Here is a 12,834-nt window from a genome sequence, read left to right as displayed (position 1 = left end):
AAAAATTGAGGGAGTGAGCTAATACAGCTTTGGGATGGATAGCACGAGTCTGATGCTCTGATTTCTGTTCTGAAAATTATTCTGACTATTAAAGCTATTTGTGCTTTTCTGCAGGTTAAAAAAAGGACAAAAAATTTAAACAATATGTCAAGTCCAATTCCTGTTTGACTTCTCGAAAGAAAGAAAACCAATCCTTTCTGTTTTCAGTTGCACAAGGTATTGCACACTTTGTTGTGAATTTACCCTCTCCCCATATTCCTGCAATAATTTCTGTGTGATTTGGGCTAGGGGTGGAGGGATTAGAGAAATAACCTGCAAAGAAAACTTCAGGTAAAGTGGCCAACAGAAGTCAATTCTGTGCCCCTTCTGCACAGGAAGAGCCCTTGGAGGGCAGAAAAGGAGAAGTTTCTCCTGCTTTTCATGGAATAGAATCACATAATTATTTAGATTGGGAAAAACCTTTAAGATCGAGTCCAACTGTTAATCTAATACTGCCAAGTCCACCACTAAACCATGTCCCTAGAGCACCACATCTACACATCTTTTAAATACCTCCACGGATGGTGACTCAACCACTTCCCTAGGCTGCCTGTTCCAATGTTTGACAACCCTTTCAGTGAAAAATTTCTCCTAATATCCAATCTAAACCTCCCCTGGTGCAACTTCAGGCCATTCCCTCTTATGCTATAACTTGTTACTTGGGAGAAGAGACCAACTCCCACCTTGCTACAACCTCCTTTTGGGTAGTTGTGGAGAGCGATAAGGTCTCCCCTCAGGCTCCTTTTCTCCAGACTAAACAGCCCCAGCTCCCTCAGCCACTCCTCATAAGACTTGTGCTCTAGACCCCTCACCAGCTTGGTTGCCCTTCTCTGGACACACTCCAGCACCTCAATGTCTTTCCTGTGGTGAGGGGCCCAAAACTGAACACAGTATTCGAGGTGCAGCCTCACCAGTGCCACATACAGGGAGACAATCACATCCCTGCTCCTGCCGGCCACACTATTTGTGACAGAAGCCAGGATGCTACTGGCTTTCTTGGCTACATGGCCACGCTGCCAGCTCATATTCAGCTGGCTGTCGACCAACACCCCCAGATCCTTTTCCACTGGACAGCTTTCCAGCCGCTCTGCCCCAAGCCTGCAGCGTTGCATGGGGTTGTTGTGACCCAAGTGGAGGACCCGGCACCGAGCCTTGGTAAACCTCATACAATCGATCCAGCCTGTCCAGATCCCTCTGTAGAGCCTTCCTACCCTCAACACTCCTGCCCAACTTGGTGTTGTCTGCAAACTTACTGAGGGTGCACTTGATCCCCTTGTCCAGATCATTGATAAAGATATTAAATAGACCTGGCCCCGAAACCGAGCCCTGGGGAACACCACTTGTGATCAGCCACCAACTAGATTTAACTCCATTCACCAACAGTCTTTGGGCCTGGCCATTCAGCTAGTTTTTTTTACCCAGTGAAGAGTACGCCCATCTCAGCCATGAGTGCCCCGTTTCTCCAGGAGAATGCTACAGGAAACTGTGTCAAAGGCTTTACTAAAGTCCAGGTAAACATCCACAGCCTTTCCCTCATCCACTAAGCAGGTCACTTTTTGTCATAGAAGTAGATCAGGTTAGTCAAGCAGGACCTGCCTTTTCTCTTCCTCTCCAAAGTGGCTTCTTGCCTTACTTGCTTTTGGCCACAAAATTAATGCATTCAGAGCCTGGCCTCCTGCCATATTGCAGGTAGGAAGAAGAGCTCAAATACATCCTAATTGTCCTCAATTTAGCTCTGGTTCTTTTGTTGGAAGGTTTTTATTTCCATAGCTAATGTTACGGTTGGCTCACTTCCGCCCTGCATGCTAGTCCAAGGCTTCCACAGTCCACTGGGCATATCAAGCTTGATCCTGTGCCATTGAAGTCAATAGGAGTTTTCCCATCAAATGAGCTAGAAGCAGGAGGCAATCCATAATTAGTCAACTCTGATTGCTGGATGCAACTTGCTCTGTAACGGCCACTGAATTATTATTCTCTGCTAATCTGTATCCGACTAAATGCTCTTGGCCAATGTATTCCTGAGCGTTTCCACCTTCCCAGAGAGGTTAATCAAATCACAATCACTGTTTTTTTATGTCAGAGAGAGGGGGTGAGATGACACAAACCCCACAAAACATAAGGTAAATAAAAGGCCAAAAAGATCCAAAACCAGGGTGGGTGTCTACCCTGCCACCACAGAATCAGTAGCACCAGGGCTATCCACACGCCTGAGTTTATCATGGGCAGCAGCAACTCAAAACTCCTTCAGCACCCTCGTTACCGCAGCACAGTCTGATCACCTCCTGCCTGTATCGTGTCTGATTAACAGCCAGCTGCCTCAGCCCTGAGCTCGAGAAAGACTGTCCAAAAATTCATTTAAACGAAATGGGTGCTCATTACTCTCAGAGTCCTCTCTCGGTGCAGTGCAGCATGACGCTGGGACTACGTATTATTTGGTTTTAATCAACATTGCCAATATTTGAGAGAGAAGGAGAGAAAGCAAGGTTTCCACTGCAGCCTTTAATGTGGCTTTTGTGAGATGTTGTTATATATTGGGCCCTGTCTCAGTATAGGGGCTTATTTGACAGGCCCTGTCATCACCTACCTCCAAGATTATCATTCATGCTGCTGGAAAGACAACTTTATTGGAGTAGGTATTGGCATGTGTCTGTGTGGCCCACACAGGTAAAGACTCTCCCCAGGCCTCATCAGTGTGTCTGAGTCACTGTGTGTGGGTGTAACAACTGCACTAGTTATTATTAATCTCTCTGAAACCTCTTTACAGTGATTAAGGGAGTACTGAATGAAAGCAGTCTGCTTTGTGGGCTCTCGCCAAGGAAGACCCACTAAGCAGATTTTGTTGGATCCTTCAGCCAAACTGCTCTTTTCTTGGCAACTGAAAGGCACATCAACATAGATGTAATGTCAATTTCCAGCGTTTTTTTAATGTACTTTATTCATGGTTTTTGGACGCTACACAAACCGCTAAAATCAAAGCACAGTACTTAACATAGCCAGTCACTTTTCCGATGTGCCAGTGTATATAAATAACCCTGAGCAGGACACAAGAGGTCACATTTAAAAGACAGAAAGAAAGGAAAAGCATGCGTGTTCTTGCCTCCAATCCCCTTTGTGTGAAGAAGGCACTTCAGCGAGGGACTTCAGCATGAGATGAGTGACAGGTATGTGTTGGCAGGTGCTGGACCTCCCCAAACTGTGACCAGAACAGCTCAGCAAATTACCAGGAATCTTCTTGGCCTTTTCTCCAAGCTGACTGCTAAGGGCTGGGCATTTTGGGAGCAGAAGAGCTGAGCTCTTCCTGAGCTATGCATGAAGATGAGATCATGCGGCAATGGCCTGCAGCTACATGAAGGTCAGGTAACCCTGGCTTTGGGTGAACATAATGATCACACAGAAGGTTTTAGCCTCTGTGTGTCAATAAACAGGGCTGGTAGCTAGTTTCCATGGCTGAGTCAGGGGGAAGGGGACTTGTATTCTCTAGAGGAAGAGTCTAGTACGCTTCATCTGACCCAAAATATAATATTTCCTTTGAGCTGTGGTATCTTTTACTTCTGTTTACTCCTGTATATATATTTTAAAAAAGCTCCCCCTTTTTCTCTCTTCCTGTCCCCATTTCTGGCAATTGATCAAAGCCTGGGTTTACTGTTCCACTATGTGCCTCATGACATCTTGTCCTCATACACCAGAAAGTGACTGTCTCTAAAGCAACTTTATGAGGCTAAGTAAAGTAGAGTAAAATAGCAGCAAACTGAAGTTTTTCCAGCTTAGTCTGTCCCAGGAGGGTTAGGCTGAGGAAAAACAAGACACTGTGAAGGAAGCAAAAACTAAGAATAAAAAAGAAACCAGACAGTGTCAGGAAGGGAGGGGAAAAAAAAGTATTTAACCTGAGGCAGAATGTCAAATAGATATTTGGAGTTCAGTGTGCTACCCTGACTATACTCAACTTTGACCACCTACAGCAGTTTTTATATCACCAGCTTTGTGCCATTAAGTAATTAATGTTGCAGTGATGTGCCATTTTCTCCTGTGTCACTGCACTCACTACACGTCATGTGGTCATAATTTCAGCTTCTGTTGCATTAAAATACTTAACAGGAGTGACTTCCTTTCTGACTTGATCTATTCTATGTACAAGGGTTGTGTTTCGGGGTTTTTTTTCCCCCCATTTCCAGAAAGCAAGAGATTCAGTATGCCCAGGAGGCCTCTGAAACTCATTTCTTACATCTATAAGGTCAGCAAGCTTACCCTTAAGAAAACAGAAAAGAACGGACACACAGGACGCGCTTTGCTAGCTTAATTTTGTGGCCCATGCCAAACATGCCTTTGTATACATAACCATAAAATGACACTGACTAAATGAGGTTATTTACGCACAGAGGGGTATTTGGCTGTATAAAACTGTGGATCCTTGAGTGATTTTTTTCAAAGAAAGAGGGCTATGTAGTCAGAATATCTCCCTGCCTCTACAGCAGGCATTCTTGCTTTACCATGTTTGAGATGGTGCCAGTTATCCTGGTTTAGTTTCATCTGTTCTGTTAATCTGCATCAAGAGGCTGCCTAATTATGACCTTGCCCCTCTCTAGTGCCCACAAGAGTGAGGTACAGTCGTTGCTGCAGCAGGGTGAAACAGCTTCTCCATTGCGGCTCTGGTCCTTGCAATAGGAAGCAAGACAATGTTGGGCAAACATCCTTTCTTCCCCCTAGGACCTCCACAAGGGCTGGAAACAGTAAGGTCTTTTACTGGGGCTTTGAATAGTTTATATTTAAATGAAAGACAATTTATAAACTTCAAATACTATTAAAGAAATAAGATGATGAAGACTTGGCTGAAAGAAAAAAAAAATAAATAAAGAGGTGTGTGTGAATGAAATCATAGTACCCAACAACACCAGTCTTTGCTGAGTTGGACTGTGTTAATGGTGATGGAGGAGGGGAAGTGTTAATGACCCCTCGACCTCCCCAATAAATCCACACTTGAAAGGGAGGGGATTAAAATGTCTTAAAAATCATGTGCTGGAAACTGAGAGAGCTTAACATTTTACTTATGCTGATGTCAGATGACTTTCCCAGCCCCTACATCAATTATACATACTCCAGCAGGTCAAAACAGAAGCACAGGAGCGCTGGTATGTTAAGGTAAGATTGCTTGTAGAAAAATTTAGGTGTCTTGACTTGGCATGGCTCCACCTTGCTGTCTTTGTTCAGGGACTGCTATGAAACCTCTGAACTGCCTCCACAGATTATTGTCATCTTCTTCTCCATTTTGACCACTTCTCTGTTTTGTGAGTGTGGGTGTGCACAAACATGTGAGCATCCCAGTGGAAGAGGCCTCTTTCAGCTTTGCAGACCAGTTGTGCCAGGCTCAGTCAGCTCTTCTTTCTGCAAATGGAGTAAGAGTTCAAATTCCTAGCTTTGCTTAGCAGCATGAAAAAAATTTTAAAAAGGAAAATACAACCATAGCTGTAATCCACCTGGTGAAAGAGGAGAAATATAAAACTCTACCAAGTAGATAAAAAAAATTAAAAATTTCAGTGTGGTAAAAGGAGAAGAGGTAATAATCAATATGCTGGAATGAGATGTGTTAACAATTACAAGGAGAAATTTAATAAGATCCAACAAAAATAAAATCTAAAAGAAGAACTCAAATTATCTAAACCTAGAGTCTCCCAGAAAGAAAATCCTTTTGTATGTTATTAACATATCTCTGTGTGACACTGATAAAACCTTGTCTGATATTACAATAAATATGAAGAGGAGATAGCATTACCAAAAAACATCAGCAATCTGCCTCGGTTCACTCTTCCAGTAATAGTTATAACTTCTGTGACTAACATGAATGACTGAAGATTTTTACAGCCACCCGGTCTGCACAAGACACAAGTGCAATGAAATTGCCTTCTTACTCCAGAGAGACACAAAATTTAACTTGCAGCCATCTGAAAACTGCCTGCAGAGCCACATTTGTACTGTGGAAAAAAAGAAAAAACAAAGCCAGCTTCACGCCCTTTAAATTCTTTAGAAATTATATCCACAGGAGCTTGGAAATGTCATTTACTACTTTATGTTACTTAATACATATAAATTATTATATTGTAATTATTATATAATTACAAATGAGTGGTAATTTGGTCTGATTCCTTGAGGAATCCTTCCATTGCCATCCACTGAGTCTGAAACCAGCAGCTGCTTCCTCCCAAAATTAGAGGCAGATTCAAATCTTGGTTGCCCTAAACATATTCCCAAGGTAGTACCAACTACTCCAAAACCTTATGAGGAATTCATAGCACCCGTTGGTCCCTTCTGCTGTATACAATGTATGCATCAGCTTGTGGGCTGTTATGGCTCACTGGCTGGTACTTACTTAGAGGTAGTTCTGCCATCCGTAGTCACCCTGAATAGCATCTCACTGTGTGAATAGTCTCCCTGCAGCAAAGTGACCACCTGTAGGCTCTGGAGCAGTGTTTGCAGAAACCTTGCTCAAAGTCTGATTGCAGAGTCTGAACCAGGAAAGTCCATGGGGTGAGGTCACATGAGGCTACGTTGTGAAAAAGGACTGCGCAGTGTGTCAACAGTTCTAGGAGACAAAACAAAAATGGGTTATATTTTATGTTGCTAACTTTTGAGTATGCTTTAAAAGCTGTTTTATTTAATTAGTCTCACTAGTGAGGTCAAAAATACTTTCAATATAAATGTAATCTTCCAAACAGAAAAGTTATTTATCCTTCTGACACTCTCTATCCATAAGCTGTTTGTATTTCTGAACAAGGCATTATAACATACAACATGCCAGAAACAGTACGTGTATCTCAGTAAGACTGCAGGACAACAGGCTTCTGAATTCTTCAACGCATCCTAGAGCTCATTTTTAGGGTGCTAAATATTTTTCCTGTTTGTAAACCCAGTACATTTTGCTGTATGTGCAAGGGAGATGTGGGGACTGGAAATGGCTTAATTAGCCACATTTTTTACAAGTAACCTTTGTCAACCATGAGAAAAAAACTCCAAACCCAACACCCTAAAAAGTAACACTATTGTAAATTGTATATTTAGCAAAAATGAAAAAGTAATGGTGCCTCTTTCTGACAACCATCCATCTTCAATATTAGTCATCCTCAAAAAGTCACACAGGAGTGATTTATCTGAAAATCCCTTGAAGAGCCTCTCTCTGTCCTCCCACATGAGAAGACTTGGCCCGCTCTGCTATGCAAGTGCATTGCAAAGCAGCCTGCACTTGTGAGGAAATCAGTGAGTATTACTTTAGTTTCTTTGTGTACTAACACCACCATTGCCTAGTGATATTCTTCATTTTGCCTAAGGACACATACATCTCACCTCCACGAGAAATCAGATTACAGCAGGGCCTTACACATAATTTAAAAACCCCAAGAAACCCTCTTTAAGTGAGCAAGATGGAGCCCCGTTTGGATGGCGCCCAAATGTCCGAAAGTTTGAGAATTGGCTCCCACAGACTGTAGAAAGCTGGGAAAAGTGTCTTAGGGCCAGCCACAGCCATCTCTGGAAGAAGGATGGTGACAGCCCTGGAGCACTGGGCTGTGTGTAGCCCAAAGGGCTCCGGCTCCACCTCCATTGCTTCCCCTGCTGCCTGGGGAGGAGTGGGCAAGAGCACCCTGTATGTACAGCAAAACATGATGGAGCTGATATTTTGACTGCTGTGAGGACACACAAGGCATGAAGAGACTCTCTGTGCCCAGTACCCTGCTCTACACCAGTGCCCAGCTTCAGCTCCATTCCACCTTGTGCTGTTCCAGTGCACAGTAGCTATGAAAAAAATGTGGAGGATCCTGCAGGAGGTAAACGCTTACCACTGCTGCTAGTCTGAGTTGTGAAAGCAGGCAGGAGTCTTTGTTTTTAACCTGATGGATATGCAGCTCTCTCATGGAAAAGAATTGTAGGAAGACCCTTCCAGCTACAAAATTGTTAAAACTCCATAGGACTTCCAACTGTTCTTTTTTTTTTTTTCTTTTGAGGTCTGAATTTCCAGTTTTGTTCTCAGACCATCACTATAATCTTATGTATTGGAATCTGTTCATGTCTCTGGGTCTCTTGCTGTGTTTCATTTGCAGCTGTATGGTGTACATGGCAATTAGCTGCTGATGTACTTTTATCTGGTCTCTAGTCTTTAGCATGCTTTATAGTACTTCCCATTCTCCATATGCCATAGGAAGTCGATCAAAGTCCTAATCTCCTTATACAAAAAATAACTTTGAGCTGCAAAGCCTGACACTGGCATTAAAATGCTTGATGGAATTTCTGTGCACTTACACTTGCATGTGTGCATGTGTGCATGTGTGTGTGTATGTGCCTGTGGGAGGAGGAGAGGGGAAAAACATTCTTTCAAATCCACCTGAGCAATTCAGGAGAGCATACTTGTTAGTGTATTTGGCAAATATGCTAAAACAGACTGAAGAAACAAATTTGGTTTGTATCTGCAAGTTTCAAACAGTCCACTTTTTCTGAAGGCAAGTTTTCATAATAAGCATGCATATTCTTCCACAGCAATGTAAGCAAACATCAGCAGAGCCCCAGTCTTGTCTTAATTTTTGTGATACAGTTTTTGTGCCTTGTAAACAACTATTTATTGCTCTGTTTATACCAAGAATGTGGGAACATGAAACTGTGACTGATTAAAAATTTCAAAAATTAGGAAAAAGTAAGGCTAGAATCTTAATAATGAAGAATATGGTCAACAGGATGACTTTCACGAACAAGGTTTTAGAGCAAAATATAACATTCAAACAGACACACTCAGTAATTTGGATGAACTCCTGATCCCATCAAAGCAAGTAGCAAAACTAATTTCTTAATGTGTCATGTGAAAGAAAAAAAAAGATTTCAGCACAGCTTCCTTGTATTGGGAAAAGAAATATTTTTAAAAAAGGGGGGGGGGTTCAGTAAAAACATTGCTTTTTGGCAAAAATAAAACCTCCTACTTATAACACAAACTGAAAATATATATAGTTTTGCTGGAACCCTAGTTTTTTGTGTGTGTGATAGAGATAAACGTAATCAAAGTGAGGCAATTCAAGTAAAAAGGAATCAAAAAGACACTTTACATCAAGCTCCCTTTCCATTGTCTCCCGTGACAATAATTTCACAGTATCTCTACTTTCTGCCAAAGTATGGGTGAAACTTCTCTTGAGGAAAAGGCTGAGGTTCCAGCAATGAACCATCTACTTCATTACCTACACATGTTACTAACAAGTCAGGAAGAAGATGAGGACACAGACGTGTTCCCTGCATTTCTGTTGAATGCAGGTGCCACAGCCAGAGGAACTCCTCCCTGACAGCCTTTGAGAGAGCAGCTAGTCATGTTCACCGTTTGATAGGCATTCCCATGCCGTTCTCACCTCCCCATGTAGATGCCACACAAGCATTACTGGATTTACAACGTCTCTGCAAAAGGAAAATGACTGTGCCACCTTCGCATTATAAAGCATAACTGAAACACAGGACAGGCTGCACGTACAATTTATTTGGTTAAAGGTAGCTACCCATAATATAGATACCCACTACAACCATGGCCACCCTGAGGTGGCCAGAAATAAGCAGCTGCCTCTGGGGGATATTTATCTCATCCTACGATAGGAACAAAGTAAGTCTGATGCCCTGCACTCTTGCCGTGTCCATTTCTTTTCATTTCTAGCTTCTGGAAGGAGACAGAAGTGATTATCTCAGATGTACAGGGTAGTCGTCTATGGTGAGGTGACATCATTTCCACCCTACATGCCAAACTCTTACAGAAAGTTTACATCCCAAGTGAGACTCACATCCAGGTCTCCCAAGTCCCAGACAAGCTAACCAAAAACCCAATCATCTCCATCCAGTACCACTTGGCACAGGCATGAACAGGCCTCTGTGGGTGCAGTGTGGCGTGTTAGGAAAAAAGAAGGACAATGGTGGGAAGAGAGGAAAGGGGAGGATGCTATTTCAGCAGTAGGACTTACTTCAGAGGCTCTTGGAAGCCTTTGCCCAGGGGAAATGGATGTCTCCTCTTTCAGCCTCACACACAGCAGAATTCAACGTGTGCAACCTGGAAGCCAGGGTGAGTTTCCAGTAACATTTCCTACAAAGGAAGAGGAGAGCATTGAAAGCCTCCTGGCTGCTATCACAGAAGCTTTGTTTCAAAAACCAGAGCACCGAAGAAAATCAGGGAGCTAATATTTAAAGGCCTCTCTCTTGTCTCTGCAGCCCTTTTAACAAAATGGGTGGAGAGAGTTTGCGGCAGGGAGTTTGTGCTGGGCACAGCCCTGCTACCCCTCACAGCGTGGCCAGGCAGGAGGGAGCTGGTCCACCCATGTGTAAAACCAGGCAGAAGTTGGTACTGTTCTCAGCAGATGTTCCACGTACCCAAATTCCTTTCTCACTTCTAAATTGGTCTCCTGGGACTCAGCTGAGCTGTTAGCAGGAGATTGCAGCGCCATTCTCTCCACCATCAGTGTCCGACACCAACGGTCCCCAGGTGCCCTCAGGAACATGAGCGTTACTGTAAGCACAGACAGACTGAGGTTTAGGAGTTGGATTTTTTATTATTTTGTGTCTGTAAGAAAGGCTGTTTGTCATACTCAAGCAAAGCAGCCACAAGAGGTTGCTTAGTTATATGTCAGGATCACAAGCTACAGGCACAAAAATGGAACCCCCAGCTCTGCTTTTGTCACTAGCCCCTATCCTTCTTCCTCCTGATATTTTTTATTTAGATCATCATTAATTTTCTCTTTTCAATCACTCCACGTTTTTTCCCACTCTTTTTCTTCCTGTCTTCCCTGTTGCCAGAAGAATGTACAATTTTCAGATGGAGAAAACAAATTTTCAATTGCAAACAGCAGGAAAATCCTGCGTGGGCTCATCTTTCCCTTTCCCAACCAAGCAGAGCTGACAGGAAGCATGAGTCACCCCACACCTCTTCATGGCTGTGTCAAGCCTACCTGAATTTGAGGCATGGTGCAGAATTTGTGCCTTGTTCTCCTGATGTTCCCTCGGCAAATCAATGGGCAAAGAGGCAGAAAGCAGTTAGACCAGCTTGGTCCTCATCTCACAGCCAGAGTGTCGGGCCATACCTCTCAGGAGAGCCTTGCCCTGTCTGGGGTCCTAGTGATGTTCATCGCTCCCACTTGGGAGCAAGAGGAGGTTTGAGGAGGCACCAAGGGCCACCTCTGAATCTTAGGTCCCCCCAGGCACTCTAATCCCTTCTGTTTTTGCAGGATTTTCCTGCCATCATATCTGTCTGTCATGTTTTTTCTTCTCTATCCCTTTTCTTTCTCTCCTCATGCACCCTCCTAGCACCCTCTTCCCAGTAAAATGCCGCAGAGGGAGGCAGAGCAGGCTGGCACTGGCCTTTCAATATATTTAAACACTCGCAATTCACTGAGCTGGAAAATTGTAAATCTGCAATTTTATTGAAAAAGGTGGTCACCCTGTTCTTTGGAACCATGTTCAGAGACATAATTAATGGACCCTTATGCGACACAGAGGCAACGAACGACAAGTTTTAATAAAAATGGTAAGATGATTTTTTTAATTTCTAAGAAACACACTTTCCATGTGTAGTTTCGCTTATTGTTGCAAGAAAAGAAAAGCTGTTAAAAACATCCTGTGCAGGTGAAAACATTGTCACACAACCTTTTTTTCCTCTAAACTAACATGGAGGACAGCGACCGGGACTGAGGGATTAGTAATGTCTGCTAACTGTGTATGCGGTGCCCACCCTGCACCGTGTCTAGACGCCTTCCTAGCATTTCATGTAACGGCATTTCAAACCAGGACAGAGACAGACCAGAGCTGTCAGCACAGCTCATTTTAGTTATAAAAAGTGCATCCTTACTTGATGTGCTGCTGGGAAAGTTAAGACAACCAACCCAAGTAAAAAAGCTTTCAAGTGGACAATATAAGAGGGGAGGCAAAGGCCACCAAAGTGGAAAATAAAGGTGAAAGGTTTCAAAGGTAGGACAGGAGTCTCTCGCACAGAGGGGGAGTATAAATGAAATGAAACAGTTTGTCATCATCCTTTTTATGAAATGTGGGTGGACCGATGTAGCTGCACTGAATTATGGATAGTGTGAATTATGTGCACAAAGAGCTACTAGACAGATGACATAACCCCAGTCTAGAGGATAAAAAGGCCACAGAGCTGTGCAGGCTAGCCACAAAAACACAGAAAAGGTGGTGAGAGAAGAAGCACCAGCTTCTTTAGGGAAACCCTTTTGAATTAAGGACATGGTATGAACTTAGAATGGAGTACCTCCTCCAGGATAACTAAATGTGCATGCCTCATTTTTTGGAATAAGAATACTTTTTCTGAATTAGTGAAGCCACTCTAGCAGGAACATGTCTTCCAGAATAAGTCGTTAAGCAGCTAAGCCCTGTGAGAAAAGTAGTACTCTGCAGAGAGGATGGGGAATACAGCAGCTGTAGAGCAAGCTCTTGGCTGCTGATGGTCACTTGCCTTTGTTAGATAATTAAGATTTCCTAACACCCAAATGCAATGGTTGGCTGGGGCCTGAGCCTTCAGCGCTCTTGGGAGGAGCCCTGCCAAGTAAAGATAACTGAAATGCCAGGTTAAAAACAGACTTCTTCCACCCTTTCTGTTCTCCTTATTCTGCCAGCTCTGTCATTCAGTCTCCTTAACATATCCATCATTCAGGAGCTGAGTCATGTGCTTAGTCCCTCATTTATACAGCAAGCCCTGCAAACATCGGGCATAGCTGAAAGGGCGTGAGCTAGTGATATCTGTCAAGAGTAACTATTAATTCAACCCCATGATATGTAAAAATAAAGTAG

General features: G+C 43.2%; 1 long non-coding RNA gene across 1 annotated transcript; it reads right to left on the bottom strand.

Moving 5' to 3' along the window:
* Window positions 1-2,943: 2,943 nt before the first annotated feature.
* Window positions 2,944-6,604, bottom strand: LOC115345256. Its single transcript, XR_003924779.1, has 2 exons — window positions 6,401-6,604; window positions 2,944-5,418 (listed from the first exon to the last, which is right to left on the bottom strand). It is a non-coding gene; the product is annotated as an uncharacterized LOC115345256 (long non-coding RNA).
* Window positions 6,605-12,834: the final 6,230 nt, after the last annotated feature.

This window comes from Aquila chrysaetos, chromosome 8 (genome assembly GCF_900496995.4).
Source record: "Aquila chrysaetos chrysaetos chromosome 8, bAquChr1.4, whole genome shotgun sequence".
Classification (NCBI taxonomy): Eukaryota; Metazoa; Chordata; class Aves; order Accipitriformes; family Accipitridae; genus Aquila; species Aquila chrysaetos.
Note: the sequence above shows the minus strand (reverse complement) of the source record. Positions and strands in the feature narration are given on the sequence as shown.